General features: G+C 45.0%; 1 long non-coding RNA gene across 1 annotated transcript in view; it reads right to left on the minus strand.

Moving 5' to 3' along the window:
- The window catches only part of LOC309612013, a 53,732-nt gene that overhangs the window by 20,528 nt on the left and 6,435 nt on the right, over positions 1–26,769 (minus strand). Inside the window, exon 2 of the long non-coding RNA XR_014234886.1 lies at positions 16,093–18,860. This is a non-coding gene — a long non-coding RNA (uncharacterized lncRNA). The remainder of the gene's footprint in view (positions 1–16,092; positions 18,861–26,769) is intronic.

The raw sequence follows: 26,769 nt of genomic DNA on the forward strand, positions 1-26,769 counted from the left end.
ACCTTGCCTTCTCTTTTCTCCTGACATGTGAGTTGGTGAACTTGACTCTCTGTCTGCCTGGTGGGGTGCAATAAGGTGGAATGAGCTTGCCGACTGCATGTCTGTAAAGATGAGAAAACCACTCTTTTGGGAGCAGTATCATCTCACGCTCCATCTCCATTGCTCGTTCATTGTTATTCTTAAAATTCTGGGGAAACTTTGTGAAAAGTTTCCATCAATTCAAGTGAACTCTGTTCACAGAGGATGATCACATGTCCCTCTCTCCTGTTCATTTTCTAACAACTTTCTCGGCTTAGAGATGCCCAATTTAACAGAGAATAAATTAGTGGCCCCATAATAAATCTTGGGAAAGTGTCGAGAAAATGCTCCCTTGCTGCGTTTGGCAAATCAAATAAGCCAGAGAGCTCATGTTCTTAGAAGAAACTCAATTCTTAGAAACTCTCCCCATCACACAGCTTTGAGAACAATTGCACATTAATTAATTTAAGTGAATTGGAAGAGATAAATACCAGAGAATATTTTGCAAGGATGGCTTTGTCGGTGTTTTAAATGGAAACTCAGCAGATGAAAAAGCCTATTTAAGTGACCAGTTCATTGAGCAGACTTCTTACTTGTACGCGTGGAAAATCCAAGAGCCTGCCCACGGGAGACGGGCATCACTGCTTGCTCGCTTCCCTCCAGTGGGGGATGTGACACGAAGACCAGGTTCCTTGTTATTTATCTTTGATGAAGTTGTTTTCCATTTTCAGGAAAGCGTCTCAGTTTATGTGAGGATCAGTCACCTTTAGCCAGGAAGCCCGGCCGGGCAGCTGACATGAGCATCTCCGACCTTGGGGGGGTTACGGCTGCGTCAGGTGGGCAGGGCCCCAGGGTCCTCGCTGCGCTTTGTGGGGAAGGGAGCTCTGATTATTCGTGCAAGGAAGTCAGAGATTGGATTCTGGGACAGCATATTAAATCTGGCCAAGAATGGACTGCTTCCGAGGAGAGAGGGAAAGGAAGCCAGGTGTGAGATCGTTGGCCTCCTACCTGGCCTGTGGCTGCTTTGCTGGGGGAGCTGCCTGCATTGTCCCTAGGGCCTGTGGTACCTGAGGTACAAGCTGAAAGACCCCTGCTCTTTGCTCTGTGGCTGGGATGTGCTGGGGCCCAAACGACAGCCCCTTGGGAAGCTCTCTCCTAAAGGGACCCAGTGTTGGAGCTTTGGTTGTTACTTAACTGTTTCATTATTTCCTTTTCATTATTACTCACTAGCCGTGAAGAAGGGATTTGCTATGGGATCACAGATCTCATTTTCAAACTTTACTTTTAAACTTTAAAAGTAAGAGAGGGGGCTTCCCTAGTGGAGCAGTGGTGAAGAATCTGCCTGCCAATGCAGGGGACATGGGTTCGATCCCTGGTCCTGGATGATCCCACATGCCGCGGAGCAACTAAGCCTATGTGCCGCAACTACTGAGCCCGCAAGCCACGACTACTGAAGACTGCGCTCCCTAGAGCCCGTGCCGCAACTACTGAGCCCGCGTGCTGCAACTACTGAAGCCCACACGCCTAGAGCCTATGCTCCACAACAAGAGAAGCCATTGCAATGAGAAGCCTGCACAATGCAACGAAGAGTAGCCCCTGCTCACCGCAGCTAGAGGAAGCCCGCGCGCAGCAACAAAGACCCAATGCAGCCAAAAATAAATAAATAAAAGTAAGAGAGAAAGTGCCAACTCCAATGTGGCCAGTAGCTTGGGCCCAAGATGAGGGTGGTGATTCCCCTGGTCACTCATGAGCTCTGTGGCTCTTTGGAGAATTCAGGTGACAAGGTTTACAGACACAGAGGCAGTGGGCTTAGCTTCAGCGCCTGACCCACTACTCACTAGCTGTGCGCGGGCAACCCATTGCAACTTTCCAACGCTTAGTTTCTTTAGCTACCAAATGGGGATGAAAATACATAGGCCACAGCTTTATGGGGTGGAATACAGATATGGCATATTTTAAAGTGCTTTGAAACCGCAAACAATCATTCAAATATAAACAAGAGCTCATCGGCGCCGAAGACTGTTTCCACCGTATAACAAAGGATGATATAGTCCCTGTGTGCAGAAATCTGATTATTACAACCCATTTCTTGACTTGCCATCAGTCTCTGACAAGGCTCAGGATTTTATCCAGCCTATACTGCAGACTGAGGAAATAATACAGCACTTGTCATGTAACAGGCACTAACATAGTCACATCCTTCCTTCTGTAATTGATGGCAAGTCATAACCAGGGAGTGTCATTCCTACATTCATTTATTTTATAAATATCATGAATCACTTGCTCTGTGGCCCCGTGGATTTGATTTTACAAAGTGAGCAGGGCTCACTGAGCCCTTGTAAGTCTTCTCGGAGGCTCTGCCGTGTCATTCATTTGGCATCTCCAGCAGCCATCACGCGTGTCTAACAAATAGCAGAGGCACAGGAATCTGACAGATGAAGGACAAATCAAAGGGCCAGCAACTGTTGCTCTTTGTCTTTGCTGATGCTTTTAAAGCCTTCTGAATCCGTTTTGCTAAAAAGCCAGCAAAGTTCATAGAGCTTATACAGGGGACCCCCACCATTGCCCACGATCTTGGTATGTTCATTCGATACTTTTGCAGAATTTAATAGGCCAAATAATTTCTATTTCGTTCCAATAACTTGAGGAGAATTACATTGAGAAGGGCATTCATTCCTCGGGGGAAGTAGAAAAAGTAAATTATTCAGCAAACTTGACTGTGGTATTGTTTACGTGTTGGTCCTTACATTTTCTTCAGTGATATACAATTCAGTCTTGCAGCAAATCAAACAATTAGAAGTTAGGAAGGAAGCACTTAAACGTTGAATGATTGCTCTTTAGGTCAATGGAGAGAAAGGACTATCATGTTTATGGAATTTTGCCTCTCTATTGTCATGAAGGGACCTCATTAAAGTGAGTATGCCAGCACTGTGACTTAGAGACAGATTTCAAGGAAAAAGGAGCTGAATTCAAGTGTCATTTTTTTTGGTTTTGTTTTTTTGCTAATGTCATACTGATTTTTACACACAAAACCAGTTCAGTGCCCATGATGGATACTGTTGAAAGACTGAACTTGGGGGCCCTTCATCCCTCCATGGTCCTGATGCCACAAATTGGCTGCAAAGGTTTAGTTTCACCACAGGTAGGTCATGGATGGGGTAACTGATAAAAATTGATGGCCAAGAAGAGCAGAAACAGGTTTGAGGAGGAAGACAGTTTGGGACTTGGATTAGCTATGCTGGAGGAGATCCTGCTGGATTGTCCAGAGTCTGGAGCACATGAGTGAACAATAGGGAGCGAAGTGTGTTTGGCCATTGTTAAGAGTCAGGAGCACACGTTGGCAAGGTTCTTCTGTAAAGGGCAATCATAAATATTTTGGGCTTATGGACCATAGGGTCACTGTGGCAGCTCTGTCATTGTTGTGCAAAGGCAGTCACAGACAATATGCAAATGAGTTGGGTGTGGTTATGCCCCAATAAAACTTTATTTAAACAACTGGAGTTGGAGTGGGAGTTGGGGGGAGGGGAGCGGAGGGTGAAATTTGTCCAGTGGGCTGCAGTTTGCTGACCTCTGCTCTAGACTATGGGCAATGAATGAAATGAGCATGTAGGGTGACTGGTATGCAAAAGAGACCTTGGGAAATGTCTATTTCCAAGGAAAAGGCAGAGAAAGAGCTGGAGAAGGAAAGAGAAGCATTTCCAGAGGAAGGAGGGGAACCAGAGAGCAGAGTGCCTCAGAGACAAGAGGCTGGTGCTTCAAGCAGGAGGTGTGTGCAGTGATGTTAGAATACTGCCAGGAAGTTCACTGGGACAAACAGTGAACAGAGACTGTTGGAATTCATTGGTAGGATGATATTTCTGATTTTTGAGAATGCAGTTTTAGGGGAAGATGGGCAATTAAGCCCATTAAATGCAGGTGGTTGTCAGAGTGACACATGGGGAGGTGTGCAAGATGGTGGGGAGTGGGAAGAGAAAGCCAGGAAGAGAGGGTTTTTCAGTCTAGGAGAGATGGGTAAGTCAAGAAGGCTGAAGGGAAAAAGCCAACACATTAGATTTTTCAGGACACCAGAGAGAAGCAATCCTGGTTGCAGCAATGCCTGGAGGAGATGCGCTCAGGCCCGTAGGAGAAAAAGGAAGGAAACCCAGGTCTGTTGAGTTTTACTCTGGGGCAGGTGCTAGGCCGGGCCCCATTAAGCCCCACCAAACCCCATTACAATGGCACAAAACAGATACTTGCATCGGACTCTGCTAGAGGCCACCCAATGTCCACTCTTACCTGCTTTCTTACTGATAACCCCCAACATTGCTCAGAGCTGCCACGTGCCCAGCTAGAATACTCACCTTGTCACACTCCTGAGCTGCCAGGAGTGTCCTTTGACCCAGATCTCACCAGTGTGTTGTCCAGGTGGGGTTCTGGGTAAGTTATTACATATTCCTATTTTTTAAAAATAGGGTCAGCTGGCACATGGCTTTTGCCCTTTGCCTGCCATCTCACGGCCTGGAGGCTCCAACTTTGTGTGCTGCCGAAGCAGGGAGCTTGAAGGAGCCTGGTTCCGCGGGCAGCGGCACCGGCCCTGGCCTCTCTATCCCTCGACTGCTTTTTAAGTGAGAAAAATAGACCCATGAATTGTTTCCACTGTTTGTTTCCTATTACATGGAGTCAACGCAACCTTGACCAACATGACCTTCTCTTTTTCCCCAATGGAAGGAATGGGCTCAGAGAGTTGAAGGTACTTGAGCAAGGTCATTCACAGCCTGAGACTCTGAGATGTGCTCCTCAGAGTGTGGCCTTGGACAGCTTCAGCATCACCTGGGAGCTCGCAGACACACAGAGCCTGGTCCTACTGCATCAGAATCTGTTTGAACAAGCTCCCCCGCCGATTGGTGTGGGCCACGGTTTGAGAAACGTTGGCCTGGATAATCAATAACAGAGTTCGGATTTGATCCCAGACCTGTACGCTTCCAAAGTCCACACTCTTCTTCTGAAATAAGAGGGAATGACATGGGTGTCTTCTGTGAAGTTATGATCCCTTCGGAGGTAGAAGGAAAGGGAGCTGGGAGAACCCTGGCAGAGGGCCTCAATCTTCTCAGGATGAAGGGGATGTTAGGATATTCATTGCCAAGCAGAGTGCTCACCTACTGTGTGTACCACATGCTAAAGGAAAAGACCATCTCTGCCTTCAGGGAGCTCAAAGGTAGCGAGGAGACTGTGGGCTCCAGACCACCTTCCTCAGCATCCTGTTGGCACTTGTGAAAATCACATGTTCCTGTCCTCCCCAGACATACTAGGAGTGGAATCTAGACGCCCGCATTTAAGACCACATTCTGGTTGATTCTCACGCACATTATGTTGGATACCTACTAAGAGATGGAGGGAACAGGTTGGTACAAAGGAGGACGTGAACTTCTGGGACTCTTTGAATGGTGAGTCTGTCTTCCAACCATGACTCATCTTTCCTGGCCTAAGGCATCTGCAAAAAGGATAAACAAACATCCACGCCTCTCAAGTCCTTAAGGAGAATGTTGACCAGGATGAACTGCCAGCAGTGCCCGCCCCCAAGACTTCCCAGAACCGTAAATCAATACCCTCCAGTAGAGAAGTCCAACCAGTAATGAATCCACCTCACTGTACTGTTATTCAGACTACATTTCACCCTTTTATTGCAAAAGGACCCATGGGAAACAGTGTCAGATGTCCGAAGCCAAGATTGATGACACCCAGGACGTTCCACAGCTCTTTGAGCCTCAGACACTCTGCTTTTGACTCCACGGAAAAGAACCTTCTGTTGGATTTTCCTTGACCCCACCCCCCACCCCGCCCTGCCCCTTGACACTTCTGAGTTACATAGAGACTCAGAATGGTAACCAGAAATCTAACTTCTGTGGCCTTTACATTGGAGGTAGCGCTGGAGAGATGAAAAGCAAGTATTTGAGCTCATAAAATATCTACCATTTGAACAAAAGAGAAGCAACAGCGCTACTGTCCTGGTCCATGTGTCATCGGGCACCTGGAAAACCACATCAGCCTCTCCGTGGTCACTCTCATCCCTGCAGTCAACTCTCCACTTGGCAGTCAGAGAGCCTGTGCACAGCACTCCAATAGCTCTCCACTGCAAGCATGATTAAAGCCAAACCTGCAACTAGAGATGATCATACTAAATGAAGTAAGTCAGAAAGAGAAAGACAGGTACCACGTGATATCACTTATATGTGGAATCTAAAATACGACACAAATGAACCTATCTATGAAACAGAAACAGAATCATGGATATAGAGGACAGACTTGTGGTTGCCAAGGGGGAGGAGGGTGGGAGAGGGATGGAGTGGGAGGTTGGGGTTAGCATCTGGAAACTCTTATAATAGCACAGGGAACTAGATTCAATATCCTGTGATAAATCATAATGGGAAAGAATATTTAGGACTTCCCTGGTGGTGCAGTGGTTAAGAATCGCCTGCCAATACAGGGGACACGTGTTCAAGCCCTGGTCCGGGAAGATCCCACATGTCGCGGAGCAACTAAGCCCGTGCTCCACAACTACTGAGCCTGCGCTCTAGAGCCCGCGAGCCACAACTACAGAAGCCCATGTGCCTAGAGCTCGTGCTCTGCAGCAAGAGAAGCCACCGCAATGAGAAGCCCACGCACCACAACAAAGAGTAGCCCCCGCTCGCTGCAACTAGAGAAAGCCCGCGTGCAGCAACGAAGACCCAATGCAGCCAAAAATAAATAAATTAATTAATTAAATAAAATTTTTAAAAAGAATATTTTAGAAAAGAATATATATATATATGTATAACTGAATCACTTTGCTGTACAGCAGAAATTAACATGACCCTGTAAATCAACTATAAAAAAAAGGAAATAAAGCCAAACCTTTTGAGATGGCCTTCAGGGTTTATCTGGCCCCTGGTCACTCTCTGACCTCGTTTCTGGCCACTGTCCCGTCAGTCACTGTGCTCTGGCCACACTGACCTCTCTGTACTTTAATCTTAGGGCCTTTGTACTCACCGCTCGCCCCCCTCCCCAGGAGGTCCCTCCCCCAGCTCTTTGCGGGGCCTGTCTCCTCCTCCTCCTCCTTCCCACCCAAGCCTCAGCTCAGCTCTCACCTCCCCAGGTGGCCTTCCCAGATTCTCCTTGTGCCAAATGCCTGGCACACAGCAGACACTCAAAATGTATGCTGAATGAATGAATGATGTGTTTTAGAGACATGTTAGACTCTTAGAGTTTGTTAATCAGATGACACGCTGATGATGTATAGGTAGGAGGACCATATAGTTTCCTGTTCAAACCTAGATACTCAAGACTAAAAGGAAGATCTCTTTATAATTATACCAAGTCCCAGGAGTAAACCAGGACTGTCCGAAGCAGACTGAGATACAGGGCCACCCTACTTACAGGTAATTATGAGTATAATGTCTCTCTTCCCGACTAGATGATCAAGTACATGAGGGCCAGGGTCAAGCACCGTGTGTGGCAATGATAGATACACAAGAAATGCATTGAATGAATGAACAATATGTTGTACTTGCCCCCCTTACATGATGGTAAAACTAGCTTTAGCCACCCAGGCCACAAGCCAGCATAGGGACACTTCATTGAATGTTGGTCCAGGGAAAGCCTCCATGTTTGTGCTTCCATTGCAGACTCAGGGGGACCATCTGTACTTTCCCTGTAGTTACTGGCAGTCTCAGAAATGTATCAACCCCACAGAAGGCCTCCTAGGAAGTAGATCACTTCCCACATGGAGAGAACATTCCAGTTTACAAAGCTCCCACACATATTCTTATAACCGTGCTATGATATGAATGTGGTGATTTCACTCCTGGGTTACAGTTGAGGAAGCCTAGAGTCAAGGGAAGTTGAGTGACCTGAACTGAGGCTTCGGGAAACAAGGTCTGTCGTGTCCTCTCATATTCCCAGCATCACTCGTCTTTCTACTACCATATTCAATATCTTGTAATAAACCATAATGGAAAAGAATCCAAAAAAAGTATATACACACGTATATATGTATAACCAAATCACTTTGCTGTACACCCGAAAGTAACACAATACTGTAAATCAACCATATTTCAATTTAAAAAATTAAATAAATCTTTCAGCTCTATCAAGAGGACTCCTTTGCACCCCTTACTCTGAGCATCATGTATTTTCACCCCTCTCCTGATTCCTTAACTTTCTTTTTAACCTGTTGGCCGTCCATTGCCGTCGTTCTGTCCTAAAACTGAGAGAGGAACCAAGCTCCAACAGCTCTTTGGGGCCTTCCTAGGTTGAGTCCATCGCCAAGACAATGAGTCATTTACTCAGAAAGCAGCCAATTATTTCAGTCATGCATATAAACAAACACCACCGACAACAAAACCCGGCTCACGGGTCTGTGTTTTCATTTTTCAGTCACTTGTTTGACAAGATGCTGACCCAGCCACTCAATCCTCCCGTGAATAGATGAACTGAGAGGTCAGACGATTAAACCTGCATCAACAATAACATACTGAATGAGATATTATACGAGTCTCCTCATCGCTTGGAAAACTTACAGGTTCACACCTATATAAATGTTCAATAAAGCACAAGCACTTAGAAGGCCAGAAACCAGAGACTTGGGACAAATTTTGAGGTCAGCCACTTGAAATACCATTTCTTTGAAAAACAAGCTTTTGAAAACCACTATTCCCTCCAGGGTCCTCTGGCCCTTTGGTAAGCCTTGTTCAGCTACCCTTCACCTCACCCCCTTCTCAACCCATCCACAGCCCCACCACAACCCACCTCTTTCTTCTCCAGGTTGAAAGAACCACTTGAGCTGAGTGCTGTCTGCTCCACACAGAGCAAAGTGAACATTAAGTTGCTCAGTGTCATTTCATCAATTTGGGCCTGACTCAGCCTGTCTCAACCCTGATCAAATTAACCACTGACAGGTGTGTCTGCTTAAACTTAGGACATTGTGGTCACAGTCACTGATGGGATACAATTCCAAAGGGGATTTAAGGGCTGGGAGGTGGGGGTCAGAGAGCCACGATGCTGTTTCATCACTCTCAAGACTACTCTAACATTCGTCATAATCTTATAACTCGTTATCGGTCATTGTCACAATCACACTTTGCACAACCCACTTCATGTTATAGCACTGTCACACTAGATTTATAATTCCTTGTCCGCGTGTCCACTTCCCCACCAGGCTGTGAGCTCCTTGTTCTCTGTCTACCCCTAGTGCCTACGACAATACCTGCACACTATGGAGCGTTAACCAATGGTTGTTGAAAAGTCAGGCTGGAATGTTGTACTAGAACCAGCAAAACTACATTTGATGGTAATAAAAGTAAAGACCATTTAAGATTTAAAAAAACCCCTCAATTGCATAAATATGGGGAATTCTTGGTTTGGGAACTGTTCCTATGAAAAAAAGAGTGAGGGTTTCGGCTCAACACCAATGGCTGGTAAATAATGGAACGCGGTAGCCCCAGGAGGTTGAGCGTTCTCCATCACTGAAGATAATCAAGCAGTGCATATGATGAATCAAGGGATTCTATGTCATACACGAACAAGAGCAGCTTCCCACTTCTGTAGACGCGACCTCAGTCTAAGTAGTCATTATTTCTTAGTTGGAATGGTGCCCTAGCCCTCTAGCGGGCCTTTTTGCGTCGGATTCCTCTTACGGAACACACAGTAGGCCCCAGTCATTGTCTCCCCAGCATCCATTCCTCTCTTCTTCCGTATTTGCAGATTCCTAATTTGGTTGGGGAGTCTACTCTTTTTCCCTGTTCCTCAGGGTGTTCATGAATTCATGAAGCCTGTCATGGCGGCCCCCTTCTCCTTATCAGTGATTGGTTCAGGCCAGGACATCTGACTCAACCCTGGCCAATGAGATGAGAGGGGAAGTCTTCTGGGAGCGATTCCCTCCTTCCCGAGAGGGACAACAGGAAGGGACTGTCTCTTCTTCCCCGGGGTGCTACTGATTACAACGGAGAGACTTGGAAACTGCAGCAACGTCTTTCTCAGGGGGAGCTACGCTGTGAACAATGCGCACATCCTGAGAGTGGGCGAGCAGGACAGATGGAAAGTGCTGCTGAAATAACCAACCACTTTCCAGGCATCCTTTAAACGAGATAATAAATGTCCCTGTTGATCAAGCTCTGTTGAGTAGGGTTTTCTGTTGCTTGCAGACCAAGCATCCCAACAGATACACAGAACGTCTTCTTATATATACTATTTCCAGGTTAATCTTTATAGAAAGGCAATTGTGATCATGCCACACCTGATCAAAAACCTTCATTTTCCCCCACCTCAGTTCCACACACTAAAAATAAACTCTTCAAGATCAAGCTTTGCTTTCCAAGGTAATTTGTTTCCTGTCCTCCAGTCAAATTTAACTTCTCGATGTTTTGTTCACATGACCTGCAGTTTACTGCTCCTGCATGGGGCTCCCATCCTGGGATCCACTTCTCTTCCATCTATCTTTGCTTGTTGAAATGTTATCTCCAAGGAAACTTGCCACTTCATGTCTTTCCCATGATAACTTTTATGGTCAACATTTTTTTTTTTTTTTCCCAAATAGTACCCTAATGCCTTTGGGTAACTCTCCCGGCACTTACCATATTCTGCCATATGGTATTGTTATTTGTATACCTTTCTCATTCTTCCTATTAGTCTGTGAGCCCTGGGGGCAGAGGCCATATCTTATTCATCTTGGCACATCTAGCTGCTCCCGATGTGGTGCTTCAAACAGGGTGGATGTTCAAAACCACTTGGATGAATGCTGTAGGAGGCGGGATGTGAAAGATCCTTCTCAACTCTAAAATTCTGTGGGGTTTGTGCTGTGAGCTTTTTATATGTTGAGTGCCTAACTTTGTCTTAATGATCCAGAACAGAGAAACATTGTAACCTCTAAGTTGTGAAATGGTTCCAATTGAGTTTGAATTCATTGGGAAAACGATTCTTGAATTCCTGATCCATTATATTCTCTATGTGTGGGTAATCAGGTAAATGATTGAAATTCCTAGGCTTTCGTTTCCTATCTCTAAAATAGGGATAACAATAGGTAGCCCGTAAGATTGTTATGGGGACTGAATGAAATAAGTTACGTGTAGCAGTTCCCTCTGAGTGTGCACTCACATCCATTCTTTTTCCTCCTGGTTTAGCCCAGATAATCTTTCAACTTTAGGAGACCAGGATCGTTGCCAAGCTCATTGGCTTGTCCCTTTCCTCTTGCTGGGGGTGGGTCTAGGCTTGGAGATGAATTTTGGCTGATGTGATATCAGAGAATATCTGCTTGGGATATTTTTGGAGAGGTCTCCTCATTCATAGGAAGAGATGCAGAGGAAGAGTCAATCTCTTCTTCTCTTGGGTGTTGTCATCTTGAGAACGAGTCAGTCGTATTATGAAGGATATGGGGAACCTGAGGATGGCAAAGAGGGAGGATGGCTTTGATGTCACTCAGTTACTGAATTAGCCAACGTGGAGCTATCCTACCTTGGGACTTCTATGATATGAGAGTGTAAATCTTCTTTATTGTTTATGCCATCTACAGTTGAGTTTATTATTGCAGTTGAAAGCATCTTCAGTTTTAGAGTGTGTAGCACACGTACATACTCTACAAATATAAAATTGTACTCCATTTAGTCCTTTCTTATAATTCCTAGATGAGAATATCTGAGAAAACTGGAAAGGATGATACTTTAAATTAAAATAGACTTGAAAAGAAAAACCTTTATAACTTGACAATTTCCTTTTTTTTTTTGGAGAGCTTGCTGATTATGAATTAGAAAATCAGTCAGAGACAAAGGATAGAGTAGGTGCTAAATGCAGCCCATATGGTGCTATAAGAAATATTTGAAAAATAAAGAGAAAATACAAATAAACATGAAGTTTAACTTCACACCAATATTATCTACTGAAAACTGTGTCTTGTTAAAACTCCAGCATGTTTTATTTTCACAGGACACAGCAAAAATAGAAAAATTATAAAACCGGAACAAGAAAAATAAAGGGAGGTTACTCTTGGATTGGTGATTGGTGACTACTGAATGTTAACAAACTCGGTTTTGTTTTTGGTTTGTTTATTTTGTTTTATTTTAAAATCAATGGATAACGTTTGAATAAAAGAGGCTGCCAAACTACCTCTGGAGAAACCCCTAGGGTCAGTAGAGAAAAGTTCTCCTCTTCAGCTTCTGGATAAACAAAAAATAAAGCAAATACAACTACATCGCTAAGCAAATCTACCCACATTGGAATCAAGCTGCAAGAATCATACAAGTATCTGAAAGGCTGGCTTTTCTGTGCCAAGGACCCTGAAAGTTGCTTGCAAGCTAGGTACAAGCAGGTTTTTCTACAATGAAAATTCCCCCTTTGGCCTTTAATGAGTCTTAGAGTTTGGGCCATGCAAAACTGGGCATTGCAACTCACTAATTGATCCCAAGGACTTGAAAAATGGGATGCTGTGGGTCTTGTAGCCCTCTCACTGGGGAAACTAATACTCGTTGCTGATTCTTTAGCTAAGCGTTAGTGGATAATGCCTGAAGGACCCGGGAGAGTGGAGAAGCCCAGCGCAGGACACCCCATCTTTGTCTGAACCATCATGGAAACTTCACTTTGAAGTTCAGGTCCCTGGTTCAGGCCTGAGAGGCCATCTCTGGGTGCAGAGGCAAGCACACTGGCTTGGACCAGGGCAGGCCACTTAACTGGTCTGGGCAAGCTTTCCTGGGCTGCAAAATGAGGATGACCAGCCCGCCCTGACCACCTTGGACACTAGGAGGCACAATGCAGACAAGGTGCCCCTTGCACTTCCTCAGGAGTGGGGGTCTCATGACGTGCCTGGTGTCACTGGCTCCCTAACCCTCGCGGCGGGGGGGGGGGGGCCTGCCTCTGCTCTTGGCCTCAGGGCTGCTCCTCCCACTGGCAAGCGGTCAGCTTACATACACTCAACAAGCCCCACTGGCTCAGGGCCCATCAGAGTCTTGACCTCCAGCTCTCTTTTTTGCTTCTGGAAGCTTCCTAGTGTCTTACTGTGAGGCCACCGAAGGGCCTTCATGCTTCCTTCCTTGGGTGCTAGAAGGACCCTTTCATTTGGAATTTCCGTGAACTGAAGGCAGATCCGTGCTGCTGGAGAGAGCCTGGCGGAAGATTAGCTCTCAGGGAATGTCCACTCTCTGTAGCCTCCCTCCCTGCGAGACGCAGACCTAGAGGAAGGGCTGGTGTCCCAGGTCCCCACCTTTGAAGGGTTGGGGACCTCTGGGAATCCTAAGGAGCAAAGCTTTCCTCTTGCACCAAGGCTTTCTGTAGCTGGTCTGAGGGCAGAGTGTTTTGATCTGACACTCCCCAAACCATAGGAGAAGAGCAGTGGGCCCAGTCTCGGCTCCCTTGGCACCAGGGCCATGTCTCTAACACTTAGCGTGCCATGAGTGTTAGAAGAGCTCAGGCTCGGGAGGTATACCAATCTGTGCTTGAATTCTGGCTCTGCTGCTCACCAGCTGGGTCATCTTAGATGAGTTACTTACCCGCTCTGAGCCTTGATTCCTTCAAGTCTAATACTGGGACCATAACCCCCAATGAATGGGGCTGTGGTGAGGCTTCAATGCACACAGAGCTGGTGCACGGCAGATGCTGGAGAAATGGATGAATATGATTCCTTCCCCATATATCACATGTCTTCCACTTGGCTGCAGATGATCTGCAGAGCTAGATGACAAGCTCTTGGAGAACAGGAGCTGTATTTATTCATCTTTCTACTCTTCACATCCACCCCTGTACTTGATTCATAGGTGTCGCACAAGAAATACTCTTTGAATGAATGGAGGAAAAAAGGTTCATGAATCCCAAACTTCCAATCTTCCAAATGTAGACAGTTGAGGAACTGTGTTGTTTTTGTTGCTGTTGTTTTTATTTTTGTTTTATTTTCTATTGAAGTAGAGTTAATTTACAATGTTGTGTTAGTTTCTGGTGTACAGCAAAGTGATTCAGTTATACGTTGCTGTTGTTCTTAGCAGATGGGCAGATTCCCCTTCAGATCTCTCATTCAGGCTGTAATTTGAAATTATATGTCACCTTCAAACTGTATAACCCATGCAGTGATGTGAAGTGTCTGCACTAGGGTCTTGGCCTATCTCCATATTTATTGTTTCTGTATCAGTCAGGATAGGTGAGGTTATGTTGCTGTAACAAACGCAAGCACATGGCACGTTTACTTCTCACTCAAGCTACGTGCCCCGTGACGTTCTGGATGACAGAGCCACCATCAGAGCATGTAGAGGGAAGAGAACGTAGTGAATGGTGCAGTGCCTCCCCCAGCTTCTTTCTCTAAGGGTCATGTGTCAATTTCCCTCACATTTGAGTGGTCAACCCCAATTGCATGGCCATATATTCCTTCCTTGAGCCCAGAAGAAAAAAAACAAACCAGAAATATACGGTGAATGGAAACACAGTTCAGGAAAGCAGAAGCCACAGCTTCAAGATGAAGAAGCACAGAATTTTAGCACAGAATTGGGACCTTTGCAGTCACTGGGAGAGCCGGAGGAGCAGAGAGCAGGGGATCTCAGCCTGCAGCTCTGCAGCCAGAGCTTCTAGGAGCTCACCTGGGACCTGGTGGGAGTCCCAAGAAACCCTGGGAGCTCCTGCCAACCGTCTCAGCCGACAGCATTTTCAGAAGCTGCCACCTACTAGGTCCACTGCCTACACGTTTAGGCGAGTGGTCCTCAGAGGGAAGCTGCTGTGAACCTCACACCTGCAGGCTGCCCACGTGTCTGCCTGCAGCATCCTCCTGAGAATCGCTCCTTCTTCACCTCCAGTTCCTCTCCTTGGCATTCGCCCCCATCAGCCCTGGGACTCCAGTTGCCCACAGCGCGATGGGGGGAACCTCTGGGGGACACCAGCAAGGGGGATCCCACCACAACAAGCAGCCTGGCTCAGGAAGCCTCTCTGTCCCCACAGGCCTAAGATTCCATCCTTCACCCAGAGGCACTCCGCCCACCTCCACACCCCCCTCCCAGCCCAGGTGGCCCCAGCAGCACCTACTAAATCAAGCACCAACATAACACCCCAAATGCTCAGAAAAATCTGTCATTGGAAGTACAGCCCTTACAAGTAGGCCAGGACCTCTTGCTAAATGCAAACAGGTGACTGCCTACTGAAATATAAGCTTTAACGAGGAAGCAGAATCTCCAAACCAAGCAGACAACGTGCCCAGAGTACAATCGAATACCACTCATTGTGACATCACCCAAGAAGCAGAAGAACCTCCACTTGAGTGAGAAAAGACTGTGAAATAACGCCAACCTCGAGATGAATCAGATGTCGGCATCATCTGACAAGAATTTTAAAGCAGCCTTCATGAAATGCTTCAACAATCAATTACAAACTCCCTTTAGGTGAGGGTGGGAGGCTCGTCCCAGGCCTTCATGTTGTACTAACGGAGAGGTCAGAATCGGCCTTTGTGTGGAGAATGACTTTCACGTCATTTAATTAAAGATAACTTTTTCCCCCCAGCTTGCTCTCTATGCTGTCTCTCTATAAGCAGCTGGCACATCTCTGCATAGGAACTGTGCCCTTCAGAGGAGCTCGAGGCTGGAGGGGCTTTGGGAGGCCTGCCTCTGCCCCCCTTTCACTCCACAAGGGAGGGGAAGGGCTCACGTGGACCCACAGATGCTGGGGGGAGCAGGGACTCGCACCGAGGCACCCTTCCCCGCTCAAGGTTCCCCGCGGTCACCGTGCTACCCACCTTATCATTTTAGCATGAATGTGGCCAGACACTGTTTATTGCAGAAAACTAAAAACACAGAAAAGCACCAAAAGAAAAGTCCCTTGTAACTCTACTGCCCAGAGATAACCATCGATGGTTATCACACCTATTGCTCTAGTTCTAAAAGCTACATTTTAGCATTTAAATTAGGCTTGTGCTAAATATTCACTTTTGTATCCTGTTTTAGAAAAATTAATAATATATTTGTGAAAATTTTCTCATGTCATTAACCTCCCACAATATGACTTTCAATGGTAGGAAAACAATTAAAGTAGCTAATCCGTAGCAAAAGCCTAATGCATTCCACTTTACCGTGAGGATATAGAGGCACAGAAATGTGAAGTACTTGCCCAGGGTTGCAAAGCTGGTCCGTGGCAGGAGCAGGACGGAGCCTGGGAAGTCTGGTTTCAGGACCTGGGTTCCCGGTCACTCGGCTGCAACACCTCTTCACCGCCATGTTTAACTGATTTAACTACCAACCACTGTGGCTAGTTAGGCTATTATAGTCCTCGTTCTGATTAACGGCACTGAGTTTAGCAACCTGTGTAGACGTTTGTATAAATCTCCGATGATTCCCTTAGCAAAAATTCCTAGAAGTGCAATGGTCGAATGGACTCTTTGGAAAGCTTTTGTTCTGTGTGTGTGCCAAACTGGATTCCATCCTTGAAAGCGGGGAGTGCGAGAATGTCCTGGTCACTCACCCTCTGAGCTGAGAAGGCAAAACCTGTCACTTCGACAGCTTCCAAAGTTTACGGAGTGTGTGCTCTCAGGAACCAATTCTAGAAGAAGTCACACCCTCATCTTTTCAGCCCACTTTATTCGTTCAACAGACATCTCAGTGCCAGGCACTCAGGATATAAGAACCAAGGGATAAAGGCCTGTAAACAAATGAGTGTGTACGGCAGTTGAGGGCTTAGGTAGACGTTGTTATTCCCATTTTCCAGATGAGCAAACTGAGGCTTGAAGAGCCTAATTTGGCCAATTGCCCCTGGAAAGAAGCAATATGGGAAACCCCTGAGTTTCCCAAATGGGTCTGAGTCCCACTAGGGGCTCTTAACCACTGCCCCTAGTGCCTCCCAGGGCAGGGGGCACAGTGATGGAAAAAGGGGTGAAGGCCAAGGCAGGGGCAGAAATGAAGGAGTGGGTATCCATGAGGAACTGGCAGGGCAGGCAGAGGGAGCCATCTAAACAAATATCCAGAGGTCCAGAATGATCTGGCAGGCTCTGGGACTGACATGTGGGTGGAGGGAGGAATGGGGGTAACTCTGAGGGCAGAATCAGGGAGTGGGGGGCTGGTGTGGGCCAGGCCACCGGGACCGACTGTGGTCTGGGTCCACTGGACCGCTGTGTAGTCGGGCTACAGACATCACCGAGGCCTGTTTTTTCTGGGCTACAGCTTGTGAAATTCCACTCCACCACCTCTGTGTGTGAACACAGGCGCTGCAGGGAAGTGCAATGTGTGGGGTGCATGGACCCAACGTGTGGTCCAGGTGAGCAGCTGCCCCGAGCTTCTCCGCCTCTCCTTTCCTTCCTTGTAAGGTAATGTTTCATTCTGAAGTAGGGTGACCGACTCAGCCTGGTTTCCCTGGGATGCTCTGCTTTTAGCACTAAAAGTCCTGCGTCCTGGGAAACCTCTCAGTTCTGGGCTGTTTTTGTGGGGCAGCCACTTTGGGGGCCAGGGAACAGAGCAGCCAGCTCCAGAGGCCCATGGGGCTGGGTCGGTGCAGTTGTAACCAAGAAGAAAGGGGCTGGTCTCAGGGCAGTCAGATTGGACTGAATGGGGCGGGCCGATTCTGAAACTGAAATCCCAGTGTTAAGCTTCCGGGGGCAGGCCTGCGTCTGTCTGTCCTGTGCCGTCTCAGCAGTGATGGCACTGTGTCAGGGCCAGGAGAGCTGCCCAGCAAATGTGAGGGCCAGACGAGAAAGAGGTCGCTGAGTGCCAGTTGACTTTGATTTTGACAGCTGCTTCACCATCTGCTTGTTGGGTCTCCGTGAGCCCCAGTAAGGGCTTTTCCGTTTTCAGCGGCTGCTGCACACCTCAAGGGACACCCTCCTTGGTCCTGAGTTATAGAAAGGTGTGATGTGTCTTGCTGGAGATCAAGGGAGTGAAGTAGCAAGTCGATAGAAAAACAAATTTTATGATGCAGACATTTTGGGCCAGGAGAAAGCCCACTCTGCCCTTCGATGTGTCCAGGACCCCTTATGGTAGATGGGAATACACACATTTTGACTTGAATTGAGCTTTGGGAGAGATTCGCAGCATTATTAAAAATGTGTTAGATAAACAACAAGGATTTACTGTATAGCACAGGGAACTATATTCAGTATCTTGGGATAACCTCTAATGGAAAAGAATCTGAAAAAAAAAAAAAAAATATATATATATATATATATCCAAATCACTTTGCTGTACACCTGAAACTAATACAATATTGTAAATCAACTGTAATTCAATAAAAAATAAATAAATAAAGTAAGTTTCTTGCAGCTAGCAAAAAAAAGAAAAAAAAATGTGTGAGGCATGACTGAATCCGGTGTGGCCCTTGGCTGTACCATGTCTGTCCCCACTGATGACTCAAGGAAGGAGGAGGAGAATTTAGCAGGACAGCAGTGTTTGTTCCCGGCCCCCGACCCTACCCCCAGCCTTCACATCCTCACTGAGCTGTCATTTTGCTCCCAGGTTGAGCCACACAGACCTACAGCACCCCCAAAGCAGCTCTCTTTTCCTTCCTGTGCTCTAGAAACACCAAAGAAGAAAACTTAGCAATGTCTCTGATAGAAAGATGAGTAGCTTTCCACCCCAGAATGAGGAAGGGGCCAGACCAGCCACATGGGGCAGCTGCTCAGCGATCAGAAGAAAACAGGGTAGATGGAAATCTTACTGACCTGTTTTAAACACAGGAGGGATCGATATTTAAAGCTAATTTTGAACGTTCATGTTGTATTGGAAACAAAGCATTAGCTTGTTAATTCTTGCTTCTCCACACACCTATAACGTTAGGGTCTGTGGGCAAATGAACATTCAGACTCCCACACCTGCTTACATACCTGCAGGAATACCTGGGGGAAGCTTGACAAAGCGCTGCTCACTTGCTTGGCCAAGGTGAGTGGTAAGGAGCTGTGGGGATGGAAAAGCAGTTAGATTGCCTTTATTTTGCCACACTTGGATTTCCCAGGAAAGCATGGGCTGGGAGAAAAATGTGAAGGGTTTACTTTATGCACCCTTTTTATAAGCCTGCCTGAGTGGGCTGTTCATAAAAAATTTTACTTGGATAGATTTCTAGAGTGCAATTGCTGGGTCTTCAAGTAAATGCATATTTATAAGAAATTGCCAAACTCTTTTCCAAACTTGGTTGTGACGTTTTACACTCCCGCCAAAATGTATGATGGATCCATTTGTTCCATCCACTGCTGCCTAACAAGTTACTACAAACTTAGAGGCTTAAAACAACGCATTTGTTATCACACAGTTTGTGCAAGTCAGGAATTTTGGCAGTGTTTACTGTGTCCCTTGTTTTGGGATCTCTCATGAGGCTGCAATTAAGGTGTTGGCAGGCTGGGGCTCATCTGAGGCTCGACTGGGGAAGGATCCACTTTCAAGCACATGTGGTTGTGGGCAGGATTCATTTCCCTGTGGGCTGTGAGGCTCCTGCTCCCTGCTGGATGATGGCTAGTGGCCACACTCAGTCATTTGCCCAATGAGCATCTTCCCATGGAGGCTTCCTTCATCAAACCCAGCAAAGGAGATGGTCATTAGGGAGAGCTGGCCATCAAGATGGAAATCACAATTTTATCTAATGTAAACACAAGAGTGACACCCCATCACCTTTGCCATATTCTATTGGATGTAAGCAAGTCATAGGTCCCATCCACACTCAAAGGTAGGGGAGTACACAGGGGCTGAAACACCAGGAAGAGGGGGTCATTGGGTACCATCTTTAAGTCTGTCTGCCACACTTCACGTCCTTGCCAACACTTGATATCATCAATCTTTTTTATTTATTTATTTTTAAAATATTTATTTGGTTGTACCAGGTCTTAGTGGCTGCACGTGGGCTCCTTAGTTGCAGCTCGCTGGCTTCTTAGTTGCAGCACATGGGCTCCCTAGTTGTGGCATGTGAACTCTTAGTTGCAGCATGCATGTGGGTCTAATTCCCTGACTAGGGATTGAACCTGGGGCCCCTGCATTGGGAGCATGGAGTCTTAACCACTGTGCCACCAGGGAAGCCCCTAAATGTCTCAATTTTTTATGTAACGTCTCAATTTTCCTTTTTATGGTTATTGCTTTCTGTGTCTTTTCTAAGAAACCATTCTCTACTCCCAAGTCAGTAAGATATTCCCCAATATTTTCTTCTAAAAGCCTTATGATTTTAGCTTTTACATTTAGGTTTGTGATCCATTTTGAGTTTTATTATGAGTTTGTTTATGCTGGGAGGAAGGGGTTGAACTTCACTTTTTTTCTCATTATGAATACCCAGTTGTTATAGACCATATGTTGAAAAGACTCTCTTTTTCCTATTAAATAACCTTGGCCCCTTAGTTAACAATTAATTGATATGTGGGTATATAATATTTAGACACTTTTCTGGCTCTATTGGTCAATGTATCTGTTCTTACATTGATACCACATTGTCTTGATAACTGTAAATTTTATAGTACTCTAACTTTCTTATTGTTTTTCAAAATTCTTGGGATAATCTAGATTCTTTGCATTTCTATATAAATTTCAGAATTACCTAACTTTACAAAAGAAGTCTGTTGATAATTAGGGATTGTATTAAGTCTATAGATCAGTTTGAGGAGAACTGTCATCTTAATAATATTGAGTCTTTCTTTCCATGAACGTGATATAACTATCCATTTATTTAGGTGTTCTTTAATTTCTGTCAGCAGTGCTTTATGGTATACATTGTATATTTCTTTGAAATATTTTGTGTAAATTTATCCCTAACTATGTCTGAGTTTTGGTGGTACTGTAAATAGTATTATTATTATTTATTTTTAAAGGAATTCCTTTTATTTTTATTATTTATTTATTTATTTATTTATTTATTTATTTATTTATTTATTTATTTATTTATTTATTTTTGGCTGTGTTGGGTCTTCGTTTCTGTGCAAGGGCTTTCTCTAGTTGTGGCAAGCGGGGGCCACTCTTCATCGCGGTGCGTGGGCCTCTCACTATCGCGGCCTCTCTTGTTGCGGAGCACAAGCTCCAGATGCGCGCAGGCTCAGTAGTTGTGGCTCACGGGCCCAGTTGCTCCGCGGCATGTGGGATCTCCCCAGACCAGGGCTCGAACCCGTGTCCCCTGCACCGGCAGGCAGATTCTCAACCACTGTGCCACCAGGGAAGCCCCAAGTATTATTTTTAAATGTCAATTTCCAATTGTTGCTAGTATATGGAAGTACAATTAATTTTGTTTACTGATTTGTGAATTTTATCCTGTGACCTTGCTAAACTCATTCAGTTCTAATAACTTTTTTGCAGATTCTAAAGATTTTCTTTGTATACAAATATACAGTCTCCAAATAACGACAGTTGAACTTCTTCCTTTCCAATCTGTGTGACTTTTATATCTTTTTTTCTTTGCCTTATTATACCGGCTTTGATCTCCGGTGTGATGTTGAATAAAAGCCGTAAACATGGACACGCTGCCTTATTCCTAAACTTAGGGGGCAGCGTACTCTTTATTCATCACCTCTCTTACGATGATGTTAGTTGTAAGTTTCTCATAGATGCCTTTTATTAGGTTTAGGACATTTTCTTCTATCCCTAGTTTGCTGAGAGTTTTTTTTCACAAGTTGGTTTTAAATTTTGTCAAATGATTTTCCTGAACCTATTGGTTTTTCATTATTATTTAGTTTGCTAGTATGGTGAGTTACATTGATGAATTTTCCAATGTTAAGTGAAACTTGCATTCCTGGGATAAAACCCAGTTGGTCATGATGTGTTATTGTTTTTACATATAGTTGGAATTGATTTCCTAAAATTCTTTAAGGATTTTTGAATTTATGTTCATGAGTGATGTTTGTCTGTAATTTTCTTTTCTTGTAATGTATTTGCCTATTGGTTTTGGTATCAGGAAAATGCTGGCCCCATGAAATAAGCTGGGAAGTGTTCCCTTCTCTAATTTCTGAAAGAATTTGAATAGGATTGGTGTATTCCTTCCTTAAATGTTTCAGAAAATTTGTCAGGGAAGTCATCTATGTCTATAATTTTCTTTGTGAGAATGTTATAATTATGAATTCAATTTCTTAAATACATATCCAATTCTTCAGTTGTTTATTTCTTTTTGAGACAGTTTCAGTATTTGATGTTTTTCAAGGAATTTGTTCATTTTATCCTTATTGTTGGATTTACTGGCATAAAATCACTCATATATATCTTCTTTTTTAAGTGGCTTTTTGAGCTATAAGTAACATGAAGTAAACTGTGCACATATCAGTGTACAATCTGATCAGTTTTGACATATGTATAGCCCTGTGAAATCAATTTAGGGTCAGCTTTTGCACACTATGTAGGCAAGACCCTTTGAGTATTCTATCCAAAGCCCTCTCAACTATGAGGTTTTCCTGTCTGGTGAGCAGACGCTATTCCTGGTTTTGTATCAGCTCCAGATAATGCTTCCCCTAATCTTTCTGGGTGGCTCTTTCCCCAGGCTTACACATTTTCGCTGATCAGTGCACTGCTTACTAACTGATGGGGAGCGCTGTCCTTCTCCGGAGTCTCTCTCTTTCCTCTGGCATCTGCCCTGTAATCCGCAGCCACTTTCATCTCCTTGGACCACTAGCTCTGTCTCCTCCACTCGGGGAGCCCACCAGGCTCCACCTGAGTTCCCCATCCCTGCAGCAGGGCCTGTAGATGAGGCAATTACAGGGCTCACCTCGTTCATTTCCTGTCCTTCAGGGCTCCCTATCCTCTGTTGTCTGATGTCCAATGCTTGAAAACCATTGTTTCACGTATTTTGTTCATATGTTGTTTCATGCAGGAGGGTATGTCCAGTGCAGTGTTTCATGTTTTCACACACGTTTAAAATTTCTGTTGCTTTTTATTTCTTTTCATAAATACAAGTTTCCATTAGGTTTCATTTTCCTTCACCTTGAAGAACTGTATTTACCACTTTTCACGGTACAAGTCTGCTGATAAAGAGTATCTTAGCTTTTGTTTGTCTGAAAAGTCTCCATTTTTCTTTATTTAAAAGATATTTACTGGGCACATAATTCTAGGTTGATCCTTTTCTTTGTTTTAGTATGTTAAATATTTTGTTCCACTCTCTTCTGTTTTTTCCATTTCTTCCTAAAAATCTAGTCACTCTCATCTTTGTTTTTTTTGTATTTAAAATGTTTTTTTTTGCCTGGATTCTTTTAAGATGATCTCTTCATGACTGGGATTCAGGAATTTGATTGTGGTGTGATTTCGTATGGTTTTCTTTGTGTTCATCCTCCTTCAGTTTTGTAGCTATTCATGGATTTCTGGGTTTATAGTTTTTATAAAATTTGAAAATATTATTTCTTCATTTATTTTTTTTTCTTTTTCCTCTTTCCCTCTTTTTGGGGATTCCAACTGCATGTATGTTAGACTTCCTGATTTGTCCCAGAAGTCACTGATGACTTTAGAAGTTAACTTTTAAAAGTTTTTTCCCTCTCTGATATACATTTTGGGTAGTTTATTTTGCTATGCATGCATCTTCAGGTTCATATATTTTCTTCTCCGGTGTCTAGTCCACTCCTATTCCCATCTGGGGTAGGAGGAGATACTGTGCAAAAGTACAGAGATAGGAAGCACCTGTGCGAACTCTGTTAACTACAGTGCTCCAGTGTGGTCTCACCAAGCTCAGCTTCAGCTCAGCCGCGGAGAGGGAAGGGCTACAGTCTAGTCTGCTGCATGGATCCCTTGTGGGAAACTTAATGGGAATGTAGCTATTTCTCGACTGTGAACTTTCTCCCCAGAGGGTCAAATTCTCTTCCCTTTCACAGCACAAACGGAGTAGTCATCTCTCTCAGAGGCAGCCTCCTACTCTCGTCTAATTGGAAATATCTCCAGGTCCACACAATGCCACAGCTGGCAGCCCACCAGTTCCCTCCACATCCAACAGAGCCGCTTCACTTGACTGCTGTGAAAGATGAAGAAATCCGAGCTATGTGAGAGGACAATAGGAAATGCCCTTTGCCAAACCTTCTGTGCTGGTATCCTTGGGATTCAAATGAAATTAACAATTGCTTAAAGATCTGCAATCTGATCATTTCTATCAATGCATGTTAAAGTGGTGGGTCCTAAAAAAATTCATCCTGAGGATGAGGCGAAGGTAATGTTTTTTATTCAATGTGCAAATCGTTTGAATGTCTCTTCCAGGTGACTCTGTACCTTCAGTTAATCATTTGCAATTTTCCTGCAAGAAAATGTGAAAGTGATGATGCCACTGACCTTCCAGAAAAAGTGACTTATTGCTATCTTGAGACCTTTTGGCACCTATCCTAAATGAATGCCCACATAGAAGCTGATGTGGGGAAAAATGTGACTCCATGAAGAGCCTTGTTAAAGATACAACAGCACCCAAACCCTCATTACCCTGAGCCTCCTATGCTCACAGTAAACCAATCAGGAAGACCAGCTTAGCCTGGCCCATGTCTGTGTTAGTTCTCAAAATCTGGAACTTAGAACTAAAGCTAGAAAAGTGTGCCTTACTTTGTGTAGTCAATATTTCCAAGAAAATGAAAAAAAAAATTTTTTTTTGGTAAATAACATCATTTTCAATTAGGCACTAGGTGAACAATATATTTAATAAATAAATTTAATAAATTTATTTGAATTGGTGCTATCATGAGTAAACCATTCTATCACAATAGACAACACAGGAGGAAAACAAAATGTAAATTTTATAATCAAGTACTTGGGAAGGTTAAGCTAACAACCTTGACACCCACAGAAATTAAGAGGTCAAGGGGTAGGATGCTGCCTAAAGGAATCTGCCAGGTAGGGTAGAAATTAAGAGCACTTTGAAGGCAGAAGACCTGGGCTCCAGACCTGCCAGTTGCAGGTTAAGGGGTCTTTGCAACTCATTTAAAACCATCTAAATTTGTGGCTTCTCCCTCCGTAAAATGGTTATAACATTTGTCTCATAGGGTGTTGAGAGTATTAAATAACGTTAACGTATGCAATGATTCTTTATAAACTGTAAAACCCAGTTACTACTGAGAGGGGCCAGACTTCAAAGAAAGCAGAGGCTCTTGTGGGCTGCTGTTGCCAGAGAGGAGGTTTGGAAGTGGAGAGCCTGCAGTTTGGTTGGGCCTTGGAGAGGCCGTGGAGAGACAGAGGAGGGAGCGTTCCAGGCTATAGGGACAGCGTGACTGAAGGACCCCTCACCACTGGGAAGCAGCCTGCTTCTCCCTTGGGAATGTTCCTAGTTCCTTCTCTATCATGGCCACCTTTCTCTAAACTTCGGGGGGGAGAGTGACAAGACGGCCCTACAAGGTCACAGCATCTGGATCATTCTTGCCTGGGGGCAAGAGGTGGTCTGTGACTCGGTTTATGGATGAAAGTCGCATCTCGAGCGGGTGGCTCCCAACGCTGGGGGCACATCTAAGTCACTTCGGAACATCGCCAAGCGGGCCCAGTCTTCATCCCGGAGCTGCACCGAAGCAGACTGTCTAGGAATGTGCGGGCTTGAGTGTTGCTGCTTTTTTAAAGATCTAGACGTGATTCTGATGAACAACAGAGTTGAGAACTGCTGTTCAGTTCTTGATCCACGGATAGAGAAATTCATCTCAAAGAAAACAGCCTGCCATCCATTAGGTCGGAAAAGTTAACTTTGTTTGCTAGTGGGCCCTAAAGGGGATCACCTGTGCTGCCGGGAGAGGGGCTGGAAGATCTGAAACCTTGTTGCGGTACCAGAGGCTTCTGTCTCCTGCCATCGTCCTTAGAATTCCAGGCTCATCCTCCTGCCCTGTAAGCCCGGGGCTCCGGCAGGTGAAGGCTTTGGCCACACTCAGTGAGGGCGCACACACCACCCAGAGCAGGGCGCCTGGCACAGGCCACGGGGTTGAGCACTGCATGGGCTCTCGTGCACGAGTCCCTGAATGTCCTCACTGCCCACACCCACCTGCACAGCTTTCTGCATGACCTACAGAACTGAGGGAGGACACTGGATCCAAACATCCCCGCACAAGTCAGAGCTATTATTACAACTAACAGCGTCACTCTCCATCCATCTTAATTTCATCAGATCTATTGTTTTAAAATGTTGTTTAGCGTCTGTCGCCTCCACTGGAAGCTAAGCTCCAGGGGTGCAAGGATCTTTTTTGTGTCACTCTGCAGCCCAGTGCATAGAAACGTGCCTTGCACACAGTAGGCACTTAGTTGACATGTAGCGTATGAAAAAATGATTCAATAGTTCCCATTTATTGAGAACTTACGATGTGCCAGGACCTTTCTGTCTATCATCACATTTAATTCTCATAACAACTCCACGAGGAAGGTGCTATTATTTATTCCCATTTTAGGGCAGAGGAAACTGAAATTCTGAGACGTTAAGACACCTGCCCAAGGTCACAGAGGTAGTAAGAAGTGGAGCTAGGACTTGAACCCACTGCTTTCCAGCTCCAAAGACCAAGCTCTTAACTATTCGATTGTACTAATTCCTTTCACTAGGGACGGTACAGGAACATAGCCTCAGCAGGACTTGGCTGCAAATCTGGTTTGACTCTGGTGCTAAATATTAGTGTGATAGCAGCGGCATCTCCAGACAGTGGAGTTTCCTGCGCAGGTTACTTCAATCGAAGGGCTGAAAAGGAAATCTATCCCCATATCCCGTCTCCCATGCCCAAGACTCTGGATGACTTTTATTTTACCCTTGAAAATTTTCAACAATGAATATGTGTATTAATTATGGGAAGGATTAAGCAGCTCTAACAAAGAGACGGCAAGACGCGTTAATCTATACAAGTTCGAAGTTTCTTTTTATCGCACGTTACCAGTCCAGCGCAGGAGGTTGGGCTCCACTCCGTGAAGTCATCCAGTTTCCCAGCTAGCC

Source organism: Balaenoptera borealis, assembly GCF_965194805.1.
Source record: "Balaenoptera borealis genome assembly, chromosome: 15".
Taxonomy (NCBI): Eukaryota; Metazoa; Chordata; class Mammalia; order Artiodactyla; family Balaenopteridae; genus Balaenoptera; species Balaenoptera borealis.